This window comes from Lygodium microphyllum, chromosome 19, assembly GCF_053477565.2.
Source record: "Lygodium microphyllum isolate KBCC chromosome 19, Lygodium_microphyllum_v1.1.10, whole genome shotgun sequence".
Lineage (NCBI taxonomy): Eukaryota > Viridiplantae > Streptophyta > Polypodiopsida > Schizaeales > Lygodiaceae > Lygodium > Lygodium microphyllum.
The window spans coordinates 119,042,658-119,058,282 of NC_141153.1; the positions used below are offsets into that span (position 1 = coordinate 119,042,658).

The 15,625-nt window shown below is 39.3% G+C and overlaps 1 pseudogene; it reads left to right on the forward strand.

The window, feature by feature from the left end:
• The first annotated feature begins 8,880 nt into the window (after positions 1 to 8,880).
• On the forward strand, positions 8,881 to 9,774 carry LOC148020315 (isocitrate lyase pseudogene; annotated as a pseudogene).
• The last annotated feature ends 5,851 nt before the right edge of the window (positions 9,775 to 15,625 follow it).

Here is a 15,625-nt window from a genome sequence, read left to right on the forward strand (position 1 = left end):
TTTTTCTTATTTTTTACTATTTATTTATGAATAATTACTAATATTTAAGTATTTTTTATTTAGATTAATTGATCCTATTGAGAATCATTTTTTAATCATATTTCAACCCATAGGAATAGCATATGCAAGACAAAACCCAAAAAATGCATAATTTCTTTTAAATCTCAATGTTGCAAGTTTTGCGCATTTAGCATAAAATTTTTAGATGAATGATTTATGTTGATTTCTTTAACATTGGTGATAAATCAGACCATTGCCAACCAATGCAATCATTTCCAACCAAAATTTATCATAAAGCGATAAAATCTACAACTTACTTATAAAATTGCACCTTCTTACAAGGGTAGCATCTCATAATCGGAGGCCCGTCGATGCTTCCCAACAGCCCGTTGATAATTCTTTCAATCTTGATCTATGCTTTTACATCATCCCACGATCAAATTATTTCATCTCAGCAGCCCACCCCCTTCTCGCATTCAATAATCCATGGAAACACATAACAAGAAAGAGGAGAGAGAAGAGAGAAAGAATAAAACCAGATCTCTTGATTTATTTTATCATTTTTCGATCAGTTTGGAGTCATCGATGGCGAACAAATGTTATGTCCTACTTCCTTCTTGCTTCCTCATAATTTCAACATGCTGAAAATGACATTTTTAAATCAAATTTAGGGGTGTTGAAAAAAAGGTTCCCCCCCATGTTCATGACTTTTCATATTTCCTTCATTAGTTAAGCTTATTAAGCTTTACTAGGATAACTAGTTCAAATTTTTTCATGTTTACACATGTCATAAGTGAATATTTTATCAAACGGAGGCCCCGAACAAACTTTGATTTGCAAATAGACTAGAGAATCAGCTTCATGGCATCAAAATCTATAAAGTTGGTCTCCGTGATACACTTTTCAACTCCTAGATCACATAGCTGCTTCACAATGCCAAACCTTGTGAAGATTAAATAGGACGTCAAATGGACTCCAATCAACAAACTAAGACTTACATTTGGTTCTTGGCATCGAACTCCATCTAGGATAACAGGAGCTCATCAATTCACAACCATGTCATTTTTCATTAAAAGGTTTTTTACGCCTCATGTGCCACTTTTTTGCTTCAAATGGGTTCTAAAATATGCTCTCACTGAGCTAAACATAGATCCATTTACAAGGTAGCTTCTCAAAGCATATTGTTGACATTAATATTAAATGTATTCTTGTTGTCGCAAATCTTACAAACACAAATCAAATCTATGGGCTTAATAATGATAGGTCAAAGGCTAGAAGTTGATCAATCAAGTTGCTTTTAGCTCTCTTGGAGAGCAAGTAAGGCTTAGCTTGACCATCATCCCACATTGGTTGCCTAGTTTCTTAAAAAGAAATTGTGATGAGGCTCTAAGAGGTGCACCAACCTAGAGAATGGTGCCTTAGAAATAATTAAGTTGGTAGTCTTCTAGAAATTCCTTATCTTACATATAGCAACTCTGCTTAGTCTCCATCTTTACTTCTTATGTATTGGAGGATGTGTATTACTAGCTAGAGCAATAGTGGGAGCTAGAGAAACTGGAGCACATGGACCACCACTTCTAGAAAATGGTGGACCATTATTCTTGATAGATGGGCCATCATTATTCACCACACTAAGGCCACCATTGTCAGCCATAGTAGCACCACCATTATTAATTGTAGTAGGGCCACCATTGTCACCCACTAGGGAGCCATTATCACACACAATATGCTCACTAGATTTGAAAGATTATTGAGCTCGTGCTCTTGCATGCACCTTATTGGTAGGAAGCTTAGAACATGCCATGGTTGTGATGATGTAGGATAGAAAAGTGGAGGATAGAGTGTACAATAATGGGAAAAAAGGAAAGGAGAGACTTGACTTAAATACAAAACTCTTAAGCTTAATGCAATATAAATGAACTTTAATATTACTTTAGTATAAATGCACTTTCAAACTTACCGTAGTATAAATGAGCTTTTGTGTGTGTGTCTCTCTCCACCCCATCCTTCCCTCTCTTTGTCTCTTGCCACCCCCCTCATGCCCCTCTCTCCTCTCTCTAGGCTAGTGAATGTTGAAATATTTGGAATTTTTGAAATTTTGTATTAGGATTTCAAAATAAAATTTTCTTAATTTAAAATTTAATTGTTTGAAAGTTCCAACAATATCTTGTATCCATAGTCAAATAAAGGATTCAAGTAGAGATAACCTTAAGCTTGGCCCTCTTTGATAGGCATTGTTACTTTGTCCCATCTCCCAAGAAGTGTGGTTTAAGATTAATAGATCCAAAAGATAGAGCAATTGATGTCAAAAAATTAAAAAACATAGTTTGAACTTGTGAAATTTTAAACAAAAGTTTTAAATTGTTCTTTTAGCTAAATTCAAATAGGCAAACTCTCTAGAGCTTAAGATATGAGTGCTTAAGATATCTCATATTTTAGCTAGGAGTATTGATGAGTCATATCCTTGTTGAAAAGCTTGGATCTAGAGCATGGCTATGGAGGATGGAAGATAAGGGAAAGACTCATGAAGGTATAGACTTAGAGAGACTAACTGCTACACAAGTAAAGTAGGTTCCAAAATTGAATCTTGGACTCAAAAAAACAATCATGTGTAAGTGGACAATGACACTTGAATGAAAGGATAGAAGTGCTATCACATTGCATTCAAATGATAGAAAAGTACAATGCTTTATAGTCTTTTGGGTGGGTACCACTTTCCACCACTTTGCTTATGGGATTTAGTTCCTTCTCCTAGATTGCTTTCATTTTCGTTGCCCACTGCTTCATACAAAGAGGCTACGCTAGGTGTGATTTCCAAAATTCTTAACACCCCTCCTCAATCACAACTAGAAAGGCTCAAAGTGTGTAGATGCTTTAGTGAACAACCACTTGCAAAGTGTGGGCGTACCACGAATATCATAACCATCCAGAGGTTGCCAGAAACAAACCTAAGTGTGGGTACCAAAAAAAAGGTGGACATCCAGAGGTTGTAACAGGGGCTTCACAAAGTGTAGAGAGGCTATAGTGCCATGTTATGTTAGGGCAAGGTTATACAAGGCTTCAAAATTTTTTGTCAAGAAGGTGTGAATAGAAGGATTTGTGAGGCTTCTCCTTCTTCTCTCGATGGTCTTCTTCTTCTTTTGCTTCTTCATCTCCATGGTCTTCTTCTTCCTTCACATCTGTAAGATAGGCCTTTTGATGCCTTTTTGTGGCACGACTTGAGAGCTTTTTAGTATGTCTGGTCCTTTTGCAAAAGTCACAAATTAGCAATTTGTTTTTGCCTTTGTACTTATTTTTAACATACAACAATTGTTCATCCTTAGAAGTACTTGGCTCTTCTTTATTTTTGATCTTCCTTTCTTCTTCTAACAAATAGGTTTGAATGTCAACAAGTTTAAGATTTGGCATGTTGATTAAGTAGTGGATACATTATCATAATCTGGAGGTAGTATTTTTAACAAAATACCAATGCATACATCTTCATCCATTTTAATCTTGATCCTTGCAAGCTAGGTTAAGAGGCATTCCATGTAATTCCTATGTGTTGTAAGAGATGTGTTAGGTTTTGTGTCTAGTTTCCAAAATTCAATTAATAAACCATACTTTGAGGACTTTGACTGTGCACCAAATAGAGTATCCAATCTTTTCCAAGTGTCATGGGACGTGCCACATATATCCACATGGTGGATATAGCTATCATCCAGCTCAACCTTTATGATGGCTTGAGCCTTTTCAAGACTTTTCTACCAAGCAACTACAAGAGTTGCATCTTGGGGCTTCTTCTCTTATCCATTAGTGATGATTTATATGCCCTTCTTCATCAAGATAGAATTTATTCATGTTTGTTAAGTATCAACCAGGTATCAAACCTGACTCCTTTGAAGCAATGTGTTGCTGAGTCTCACATCATTGAGTCTTTTCCCATGCTAGAAGGTTGTAGCAGCAACAAAACAACACAAAAAATGTTAGATTTGAATAGCAGATGAAATGATTATGTCAAAGGACACAAGTGCTAAGAGTTACTAGATGAGCATCCATAAACATTATGCTTGAATTTTCTTGAGTTGAGCTTGAGTCATCCAAACTATCCAAAATCTCCCCTCCTTGCTTATTTAATGTGTAGACTTTCTAGAAACTTCAGTGGATCAATAAATGAGAGTGGCAGTAGTTTGGCTCAAGTGGTAGGAGAGTGAGAAAATAAAGGAAAAATGAGCTTCCAGTGAAATGGCTATGGCTACCCTTTTAGGGTTTCAGACATGGACGTAGTTTTTCATTGATTGTAGCTCATTACAGCTCATACACTAGACCATTTGGGAAAATATTTGAGCTCAAAATAGCCCAGATAATTGGCTTGAAAATTCCTATGATCTCGGGAAAGACTACACTGCACAAAGGGAGAATGACTATATGGATAGAAATAGGCACAGATCAAACAATGACCATAAATTTTTGCAATTCTAGATATATAGACCACCAATGTCAGCAAATTGAAGCACCATAAAGAAGCTTTAGAAGCAAAAAATATATATCTAGAAGGAAGCTTAAAAATATTTGGCTTTTATGAAGAGATATGAGAGCTCCAATGAAGGTAGATCCTAGAGTCTATGTAGACATGAAGGAAGGAATGAGAATATAGGTGAGAAATTAGCAAAACTTGAGCTGAATTGAGGTGGAGAGAGGATGGATTAGAGGTTTATTTATTTGATCCATACTCACCATGGCTCTGATACCATGTTGAAAAGCATAGATCTTGAGCATGGCTATGGAGGATGGAAGATAAAGACAAGACACATGAAGACATAGATTTAGAGAGTGACTATTACACAAATGAATTAGGTTTTAGATAGAAGCTTGGACTCATAAACAAAATCTTGTGTAAGTGGACAAAGACATTTGAATGGAAGGACAAAAGTACTATGAAATTATATTTAATAGAAAAGCAAGTACAATGATTTATAATATTTTGGGTAGGTAGCACTTTCAACCACTAAGCTTACGGGATTGAGTCCCTTCTCATAGATTGATTGCATTTCCCTTGCCCATTTCCTCATAGAAAGAGGCTACACTAGGTGTGATTTTCTATGTTCTCAAAAGTCCTTAGTACCTGTACTCTCTCTTGGACTCTAAATGCATCAAAATTGTACTTTTATCTAGGTCTCCATTTCTTGTCATCTCTCTCTTGGATTGCCAACCATTTTGTATGGCATTGTCTAGCTATGTTTTTTTCATATCTTGCTTTCCTCACTTCATATATTTTCCTACTTATAGATTGTGCTTGAGAGGTTTTGGACCCTTTTTTTCTTCCTCGTATCATATCTCTAGTATCCTATACCACATTGGAATAATTGCCTCATAGAGTTGGAATCATTAATGCCACCTCCATGATTAATTGCCTTTTGAAAAGCACAGAAAGCTTGCAAGTGAGATCATTCCATGCCTTGAGTTGACTATATTACTAAATTCCCTTGATCTAGAAAGTATGGACCATGTGCCTCAAGTATATGTTGCATAAGAAAGAGAGATTAGAAACACAAACTACTTCTCAATGATTATATAGTTTTGTAATGGTGACAATGTTGATCACATAGTGTGTTATGCTATTTGAAGTCCATGCATCCACCATAGATTTGTGAAATTAAGCAACTCTCTTTATATGTATTGGCATCACCATCCCTAAACCTCCACTTTTGTAAAAGAGCTACTAATCTATCCAGGTGTATCCACAATTTTGCCTTTGCAATCCTCATTCTTTCCCCATTGCTCCAATCTAGAACAACAAGGTGCAACTTATTCCATGCTTCATACTTCTCTGGTTGTTTCACAAGTATACTACCTTCCTCATCTCGAGGTGGAGATACAAACTTTATAGCCTTGGGTTTTCCAAATAATGGTTTGCAAGGAATATTTCCACTCTTTTCCTATTTTTTCTTGTTCTTTTTTATTTCTACTTGGCCCTCAGAAATCCAATTTTAGAGAGGACTTGTTCTACCTTCTTGCATGTAGCATCATCTTCTGACACATATTGCATCTTGTATGCAAAGCATACATATTCATATTATACTAAAATCTCAATTATTCTAACCAAACAATGCAATGTGCAAAAGTGTACCCTTATCAATAGTATTTCCAAATAGGATGACAGTTTGGATCCCGAGGGGTCCACTAGGGTTTACTGTATGGTACCACTTGAGTGTAACGGAGGGGGGTTATTTAAGGGAAGGAAGGTACATTTTATAAGGGGTATTTTCACATATTTCTTGCACTCAAGTGATGTCTCCTTATTACTACTAGTGAATCCCCCTGTGATTTGGATCCATTGGGACTAGCAATCTATTTGTCATGACTTTTTAATCATGTGTTAGAGAACCTTATTGTCTTGTCTTGGCAAGCCATTATTTCTTTCCATCTTTCCATTTCTTTCTAGTTTGCATACACTATATGCATTGAAATTTTTCATTTGTTGTAGTCGATAAACCAAACATACACTTCATTGTTTCTAAATTAACTACAAGATGCCATTCAATTTGATAGTCTCTAAATCCTTCAACATGTAAAGTTGCTCCATTATTTTGCTGTCAAATAACACTTGGTATATTAGTGAGGTTTAAAATAACTTTAAGTACTTCATGGTCTTCCTTTGGTACTTTAAATTCTGCAAGCCGCTATATTTCATTCTCTGATTGCAGACTGAAGTATAAAGGATGGTTTTTATTTATGTCAAGATCCAATTCTTGATTCATAAGTGTTATGCTCACATGTTTAGGTTTTTGCCCCTTGATAATCTCGGTCTCATCAAGCTTGATGATAAATTAAGATTTCCTCTATATTCTTCCAAAGAAATATTGTAAAACTTGACCATAGCCACGTACACCCTACATATATCCAATACAAAGTTGTTGGATGCATTCAATACAAAGGTAACTATTTTAGAATGTGTGTGTGTTCCAAATGTGTAGGCTCACCAATCATTTCCAAAACTTTCTTATTTAGTTATTTTTAAGCATTCTTCAAGTGAAATAGTTTTGGCAAAGATACTCCTTCCTTAGTTTTGAGAACCAACTTTAATATTTGTATTCAATTGTTGACAAAGCATATTGTATGACTTAGACCTCAGTCCCACATCATCACATAATCCTTGAGCATTTGTAGTAGTAAACCAATTGCTTACATCCCTAAGATGTTCACTTACAACACCATCCATAATATCTCTAATTTTTCAATGCATTTTTTACCATATCCTTGCTAAGGATTTTAGCAATAGTGTTATTCTTTGCATGAGGAAATATATTTCTCATTGTAGTATATTGAGAATATATCTATCTATAATATTCTCCACTTCCTCTGGTTAATTGCTGAATTGGTTTAACTAATCAGATGCACTAATGTGCTTCTTCTTTTTTCAAAGTGAACCCAATCTCCAAAGCTTTTATGAGCTTCCTCTTTAAGTTTCTATTCTCATTCTCCAACTCCATAATATTAGAGTGTAACTCAATATTTTGTACCTATGTAGTATGCATAGCATCTTCAATGATAGACATTTCTTGTTGTAGGCTCTTATTCTCCCTATTCTTCTCAGTCAATAATCTATCTTCTTCCATCAAATACTACATATACACTACAAGATATAGGCCTTATACCGACGTTAAAAGCGACGAAAATGCAAATAACAAAATTTGCCCCCGTCGTCGCAAAAAGCATCGTTATTGGCGACGCCATAGAAGAGTCGGTATCATTGTCGCTATTAGTGTTGGTATTGGCATCAACGTTGATACCGACACCAATATCGACGCTGATAGCGACGGTTTGCGACGAAAATAACTACGCTAATAATGACGCAATCAGTAAAATTTGCGATGCTAATAGCGACGGTAACAGGGGAAAAAAAATTTTTGTGGCAGGGTAAAAAGTATACTGAAATCACAACATTGATACATAAATAAATACATGATCGCATAATAAGCGATTGGTACAATCATGACAAGATATCACTAATACATAGAAAATGTCTACATAGATCAGGCGACCAAAAAATAAAGGTGTGTGAGCTCCAGGGATCCAAGGGCGAGCTACATATCCTCGCCCTCCGAAAGCTCGTCCTATCGCAAAGGAGCATCGAACAGACTCTGCAAAAAAAAAACAATGACACATCAATCCACCATACAATAATGCATTCTAATTAAACATGCTAACTACAGACAAGAAAGATGAGTGACTTACAGGGCCACTGCGTCTATACAATCGGTCGATCAATGAAGTGAGACTCTGCCTCTCTGCATATCAAGTCTCAAGGTTGGTCGGATCGTGATTTGTAATGGAGTGCTGCAAAGAAAACAAAATGCGAATTGTTAGAAACATGATTGTTAGTACAAAGGATATTGCAAAAAAATAAACAAGCAAAACAAAAGAAAAACTTAAAAAGTCCTCCAAATATGTCATGTGGTCGCGACTCCCAAGATGATGGACCACTCCGGTGTCGTACTGCTGCGCATCCGAGCCGTAAACACCTCCATTTTTGTTATGCATCTGTGTTATCTTTTCACGTGTGTTTCATTGTGTTTGATTGCTGCATTATCTTTCCGTCCTTTTCAGTACCCGCATCCAAAGTACATACTCCACTTGTGTGTTTGTGTTTGCGTGTGTTTCTGTTTGTGTGCATGTTGTGTGTGTGTCAGAAAAATATGAAAAACTGATGCCAAAGAATATTATCATGCTCTCAATTTCAATGATGAATTCCAAGAAAAGTGCAGGAAACTGTGGAATCAAAGGAAGCTTTATAGAAGCCGACATTTAAGCTATGAAGATAAAGGTTGCACGTGAACAAGGCCAACGTAACATGCGGGACAAAGCATTTTTTAAGAAGATACATTGGCACTACATGCAATGGAGATTATGGTGGAGAGGGGGGCTACAAAGGTGCACATAGAAGACAAGGCATCTGTCACTAAGAAATGTGGGCACATGTCAGGCAAGGTCCTGGTGGCAACATCGGAGCACATCAACCGCCTGGTGGCTGCCAGGCTACAGTTTGATCTCATGGGTGTGGAGACTATCCTCATTGCCAGGACCAATGCTGAGGCAGCGACGTAGACTAACATCGATAAGAGAGACCATGCTTTCATATTTGGCGCTTCGAACCCTGCCGTGAAAGACTAGCCACTGGCCATCCTGCTGTTCGAGGCGACCCAGGCAGGGAAGTCAGGGTCTGAACTGCAGGCCTTGGAAGATGCTTGGATGGCTAAAGCTGACCTGAGGCTCTTCAAGGATGTTGTTGCGGATAAGCTAAGGCTGTTGCCCATACCTGAGAAAGAGCAGAAGATGAGATTAGACCAGTGGTTCTCTTAGGTTGATAGTCTGTCGCACTATGAAGCACAGGTGTTGGCTGAGAGGCTTGGTGTGGGTAATGTATTCTGGGATTGGGATCTTCCTAGGAGCAGAGAAGGCTTCTACAGGTTCCAAGGCGGCACTAGGGCCGCAATTGCAAGAGGCATTGCCTTTGCCCCTCATGCTGACATGCTCTGGATGGAATCTGCTGGGCCCCATTATGACCAGGTACGCGACTTCGCCCTCGGTGTCAAGGCGCATTATCCTAACATTCTCCTGGCCTATAACCTGTCCCCTTCTTTCAACTAGGATGCTGCTTGAATGAGCGAAGCACAGATGTAGAGCTTCATCCCAGACCTTGCTAAGCTTGGCTTTGTGTGGCAGTTCATCACCCTGGGTGGATTCCATGCTAACTCACTCATTATGGACGCCGTATTGACCGCAAAGACTTGAGGGATTTATACAAAGAAGAGGGAAGATTTAATGTTCTAATCACTCATTATGATTTAATCATGCGTGACAGGAGCCCTTTTAGGCCGTGCTTATTCTTGTCACAGAGGACAAAAGCTAAAGAAAAACGAGGTAAAGCTTGAGTGGCTTTTTCTCTCTCTCTCTCTCTCACTCTTGGAAAAAAATCTTTTTATGATCAGGCAATTCCCTTCGGAAGTTTGTGTGTCTGTTGTTTTTCGAGTTTGTCTTTTGCCTCTCAATCTTGGGTGCTGCTCAGTTGCAGCTAGATCAATCTTGGGTTTCACACAATTTTGAGAGGATTATCTCAATAGGATTTTGGAGGGGTCTCACAAAGTCTAGTGCGATTCAGTTCATCATCTGTATTACTGAATTCGGTTCATTAGATGGCAGCCTTCCTGGGCTGAAGAGGAGTTTTGGGTTTCCTCTCCATCACACAACCGAAGGTTTTATACAAATACAAACAGGGGTGGAGGAAGCATCGAGTGAAAGGCATCGAGTGAAGCAACAGGGTAACGAGCACCACAACTCCCTCGCCTCGAGAGATGAAGCATAACAATGTTGTTTCGAACGGCCATTTCAAGAAGGATTGGTACATGGTTCAATCAGTCTACTCGCAAGAAGCGCAGACGTTTAGCAAAGCAAAATAAGGCCATGAGAATATTCCCACGACCTATTAACAAGCCTCTCCGGCTTGTAGTGTACTCTGAGACTCTAGAGTACAACTCGAAGATCAGAGCTGGCCGTGGATTTGTCTCAAAATTGCAGCTTATGTGGAGTAGAATATCACAGTTTTTTTTGTTTGGAAATGCCAGATAACGCACCTCTAGATGCTATCAGGTACTGCTATAAATGCCTGGTATCTGCAAGCACCAGATCTTTCTCTAAGAATTGATATAGCAGAGTAGCAACGGTTATCTTATTTTGATGGCTGAGATAAGAGAGATCTCTAGACTGTAAACACAAATGCTTAAAGCATCCAAGTGGATTGATGGCTTCTATGATTCATGTTGGATTCATGAAGAGCTTGTGAGGAAATGCCTGGTGACATTAACAGAAATACAGGATGAAAAGCTCAATAAGCCATCGTGGCCTTGCTGAAGGCTTGTGGCAAGAAGAAGGATTTGCATAAAGGCACTAAGATACATGCCGATGTTACATTCAACATGGGTCTCTGGGAGGATTTTGAAAAGCTACCAAACCTTTTGAGCCAATATATATAGATGAGTCTGCCAGGTTTGCTGCTAAATAAAGATTTGAAGTCTCTAAACTGGAGCTTGTTGTTGCAAAGCCACATTCTCCAGACAATTGTGCTCTTGCAAGAGAATGTACCAGTGTGAAGATTGATTGGGTGTACATTGGTTCATGCACTGGTGCAAAAATTGAGGCAATCAATGACCAAGTTGATGTTTGGCCAATGGCTCTATTGTACTTTGATGCCACAGTTTTGCAGTGAGTGTAGTTCCTGTACGTTATACCAGTTGCCCTATAGACTTTGCCCCAATGCTTTTACCTTTGTTAGTGGCTTGAAAGCTTGAGCTTGCTTAAGAGCCTTGGAGCAAGACCAAAAGTTATATGTAGAGATAAGAAAGAAGGGACTTGAACAAAATTTGTTTGTTGGTAGTTTCTTTGTTGCAATTCACTTGATAAGCAATATAGTGATCTTTGGCATAAAAATTTGAGATCTTCTTGTTAGCCTCTTCCTTGTAGCATCTTGAACCCCGTGTTCAGCAGCTCTTGCACAAACTCCACGACATTTCTAGTGAACCTGACATGAAAGTGCTGCGTCAATTTCCAGCAAGATGGGAGACTTGCAAGAAGAGATGACGGACGAGAATGTCATGAAGCATCTGTTTCAGTCATTTACATCCTATATGCAGCAGCAAGCATACACGAAACGCGATAGTGATGTCATGAATGCCTTGAAGGCTGTCCAACAACAGGAGATGAAGCAGTTCAATGGCCAACAAGTTTCAACTTACCTGCATTTTTATGAAGAAAAGATGAAGTTTTTTGGGGATTCTCAAGACGTTTGGAGCCGCTACTTCTTGCGGATCGTGGTTCGCGCGCTTGAGGTCCGAATTTCAGAAATTCAAGGAACACATGCTGGTTGGATAGAGTTTAAGAAGGCATTAAAAGATAAATATTTCCTGGAGGATACAGGTCTTATGAATCGCAGGAATTTCTTAGCATGGGTTTCTATGCCTAATAAGGGACTTTCAGTTACCGCCCTTCTGCGAGAGTTTGAGAGCCGCTATGATCAGTTGGACGGGACTGAGCAGCAAGCTTTGGAGATGTAGAAGGTGGAATTATTTTTACAGGCTGCTGATGCTGATTTATAGGAAAAGTTGGATGATCTTTTGGAAGGTCAAGTTACTGATTCAAGCTTAAAGAACGAGTGGAGACATGTCATTGATGCTGTGAATGCGCTTGTTAAGAAGTAGCGCAGGAGGGTACGATTGCATCGTAATATAGGATCTACTTCTGAAAAATCCTTGGAGACCTCTACTTCTACCCCTACTGCAAGTTCTATGCCTAAGTCTACTCCTCCTGTTGTAAATCCATTAGTTCCTACTGCTCCAGTGCCCTTATTAGTAGATGATGTTATTAAAGGCTTGGCAGATTTGACGATAGAGGCAGTCAAAGCTAAAGTTGGAAAGTGAAAAGAGCAACTTATGTCAATACCTACTATAGCACCTGCTCTAGTGACTGCTTTCCCAGCTGGCCAAAGAAAAGGGAGACGATGTATTTGGTGCGATAGTACAAAGCACCAAGATTGCAGAGATCGTGATGCTTTTCAGGAAGCGCATAAGAAGAACGTAGTGTTTTGGAGACAAGATGGGAAGATATGGCTGACAGAGACTGGTGCTCCTCTTGACACAAACTTTGGTAAGGGAGGCATGAAGAAGCTCGTTGATGATATGGCTGCGCGATCAGCTTATGTGAGTGTTAGAGGAGATGCTTCAGCTTATGGTGTCCAGCTTGAGCAGAAATCAGATGAAGACTCTGCCTTATGGTCCTCTGCCTTGGAGATAGCAAGAAGAGGGAAAGTTCATGCATCCACTATGACTTGTGTGGGCTCCAGCATCCGAGGAGAAATGGGATGGGATTCTCCTGTTGAGAGGTATTCTATTTTTGCTTATATGGCAAAAACACAGGGTTTAGATGCCATGGTTGAGGAAAAGAGAAGAAGAGATGAGGAGGGTCTTAGCACCTCCAAAAAGACTAGAGGGGATGACTTTGTTTCACCACCTGTTACAGCTCCACCTATGACGAGTTCTCCAGCACAATCAGGTCCTGAACAACCTATGGCAGACAAACAGATGAAAGAAAAGAGACAACCAAGAAAGGAGCCAAGATTCAAGCTCTTGTCAGACCTTGACATGCAGACGGATATGAGTAAGATTTTTCATGAAAGAATTTTAAATAGTGAAGTCACTTTTACTGTTGGTGAAGCTCTTGGAATTGCTAGAAGAGAAATACAGGATCAGATGCAGGATCTTTTGCGGAGGAAACGACATGCAATGGAAGGACCTGCTTTACAGGGGTTATGGCATGGAGCTCTTGGGAAAGAGCAAGATGATGCAGTGATGGTCAAAAATGCTTATGTCAACCCGCAGTTGGAGAAAATAGTTCAGCCTATGTAGTATGAGGATGATGAAACCCCTATCCTCATTCCTTGTAGCCATTTTTCATGCAGTCATTGGGCTAGAGTAACCACTGAGACGGTGGTAAGGATTGGAGAAAAATAGATTCCTTTGGTCACTTTAGTCGATCATGGTTCCGAGATTAATCTTATTGCTCGAGGTTTTTATGAGAGTGGCAAGTGGCCTATGGATGCAGAGCATGGCTGGCGCATGAGAGCAGCCAATAATACTTCTGGTGATATGTATGCTACTTGTCTGAGCATCAGAATTTCTATTGGCAATGTTGAAGAAGATTATCATTGCTTTGTTCAGGATTCTTGTTCTTATCCGATTATTCTTGGACAGCCTTTCATTACAGAAGCAAGAATGGAGACGAAAGTGATGGATGACGGCTCAGCCTATGCACGGATACGCAGTAAGGATGGTATGCGAGCTGTGCAGTTTATGACTGTTGGAGTAAACCATCCGAGAAACAAGGACTCCTTGCATAAGGCACCACTACCTGCGAAGGTGTTGGATTTTCATTAGGTACTGTTGTCTTGCAAGACGCCAGTGGTACAGAGCGGAGAAAAGAGGAGATCTCACCTCCTGGTAGCCAATCTTTCTCCACTAATTTTTTTGGTTTTTCTTCAGATAGTTTAGTGAGTTATCAGAAAATTTCAGATTTGTCTAGAGCTGCCAGGCAGTACATTGGTCGTAAGGAGAAAGAGTTGAAGACTGCAGGTATTTTGCAAGCAGAAGAGCATGTGGATGGGCTATATGAAGGAATATCTTATGCAGATACATTGTCTAAGATGGGAAATATGCTGAAAACTGATGTATGTAAGGGTTCAAGGATCATACCTGTGCAAACCTTGGATATGTATCAGGAAATTTCTGATTTTATGATGAAAACAGAGTCAGAGGTTGAGAAAACTCAGCAAACCGAATCTATGGCTGATCTTGATCAGGTTTCAGAGTTGCAGAGGGCTGAAACCTTTCAGCCAGCAGAGTTAAATGCTGGAATAGTTCAGCATACAGAGTATGAGGCTACATCTTGGCAGTCCACAGAGCAGAGGGATGAAATTTTTCAGCCAGAGCTTAATGCTGAAGAATTTCAGCATACAGAGTTTCAGGCTGCAGCCATGCAGTCCATAGAGCAAAGGGCTAAAATCTTTCAGCCAACACAGTTGAGAATTACTGAAAAATTGCAGAAATTGCAGCAAAGAAAAGAGTGCCTGACTGATGCCAAGGTTGACACAAAGTATAAAACAGTTGATAAGAAGGTTAATCCGGTTGCAGGGCCGCTTTCTCCTGATAGTGATAAGCAGATAGAAAAAGCTATGAAGCAGCCTATGTTGAGAGATCCTACAAATATTGGCCATGAATTTAGAGCTGAAACTCTTGCAGAATTGAATATTCGAAATGATGATTTCTTACTTCCAGTGGAAAAAGAATGTTTTAGAGAGATGCTTGGACGACATGGTAAGGGATTTTGGAACCCTCTTCTACGCCCTATTCTAATAGATGGTTTACTATACCAAAGAAGAATGGAACCTTGAGTTTTATTCAGGATATGCAGCCTGTGAATAGAGTGACAATTAGGAATGTGGGAACAAGACCAGTTGTGGATGAGTTTGCCGAGGCTTTTGCAGGACGAGCTATCTATTCCCTAGGTGACTTGTATTCTGGTTATGACCAGTTTCAGCTTGCCTTGGAAAGCAAGGATATTACCACTATGCGGACACCTATTGGTCTTGTGAGGATGTGTACCTTGCCTCAAGGTGCCACCAACTCAGTTGCTCATATGATGAATGCTATGTATAAAGTTCTGTGAGACTATATTCCACAGTATACCATGCCTTTCTTAGATGATGTGCCTATTAAGGGTTGTGCAGCAGAAGAAAAGAATGAGAGTCTTGATTTGCGAGGATGTAGACAGTTTGTGGCTGAACACTTGGTTGCTTGTGAGCAAATATTGACACGATTAGAGGAGGTGAATTTGACTCTTTCAGGGCTGAAATCTGTCTTTGTTATTAATGAAGTCATCATAGTTGAGAAGCAGTCGAAAGCCATGCGTAAACTCAAGAAGCTGTTGCAGTCAGCTCCTACTCTTCGCAAGGTGGATTATCAGTGTGGACGGCCAATCATGTTGACAGTTGATACTAGCCCTATTGGCATAGGTTTGGCAGTGGGACAGGATGATGCTC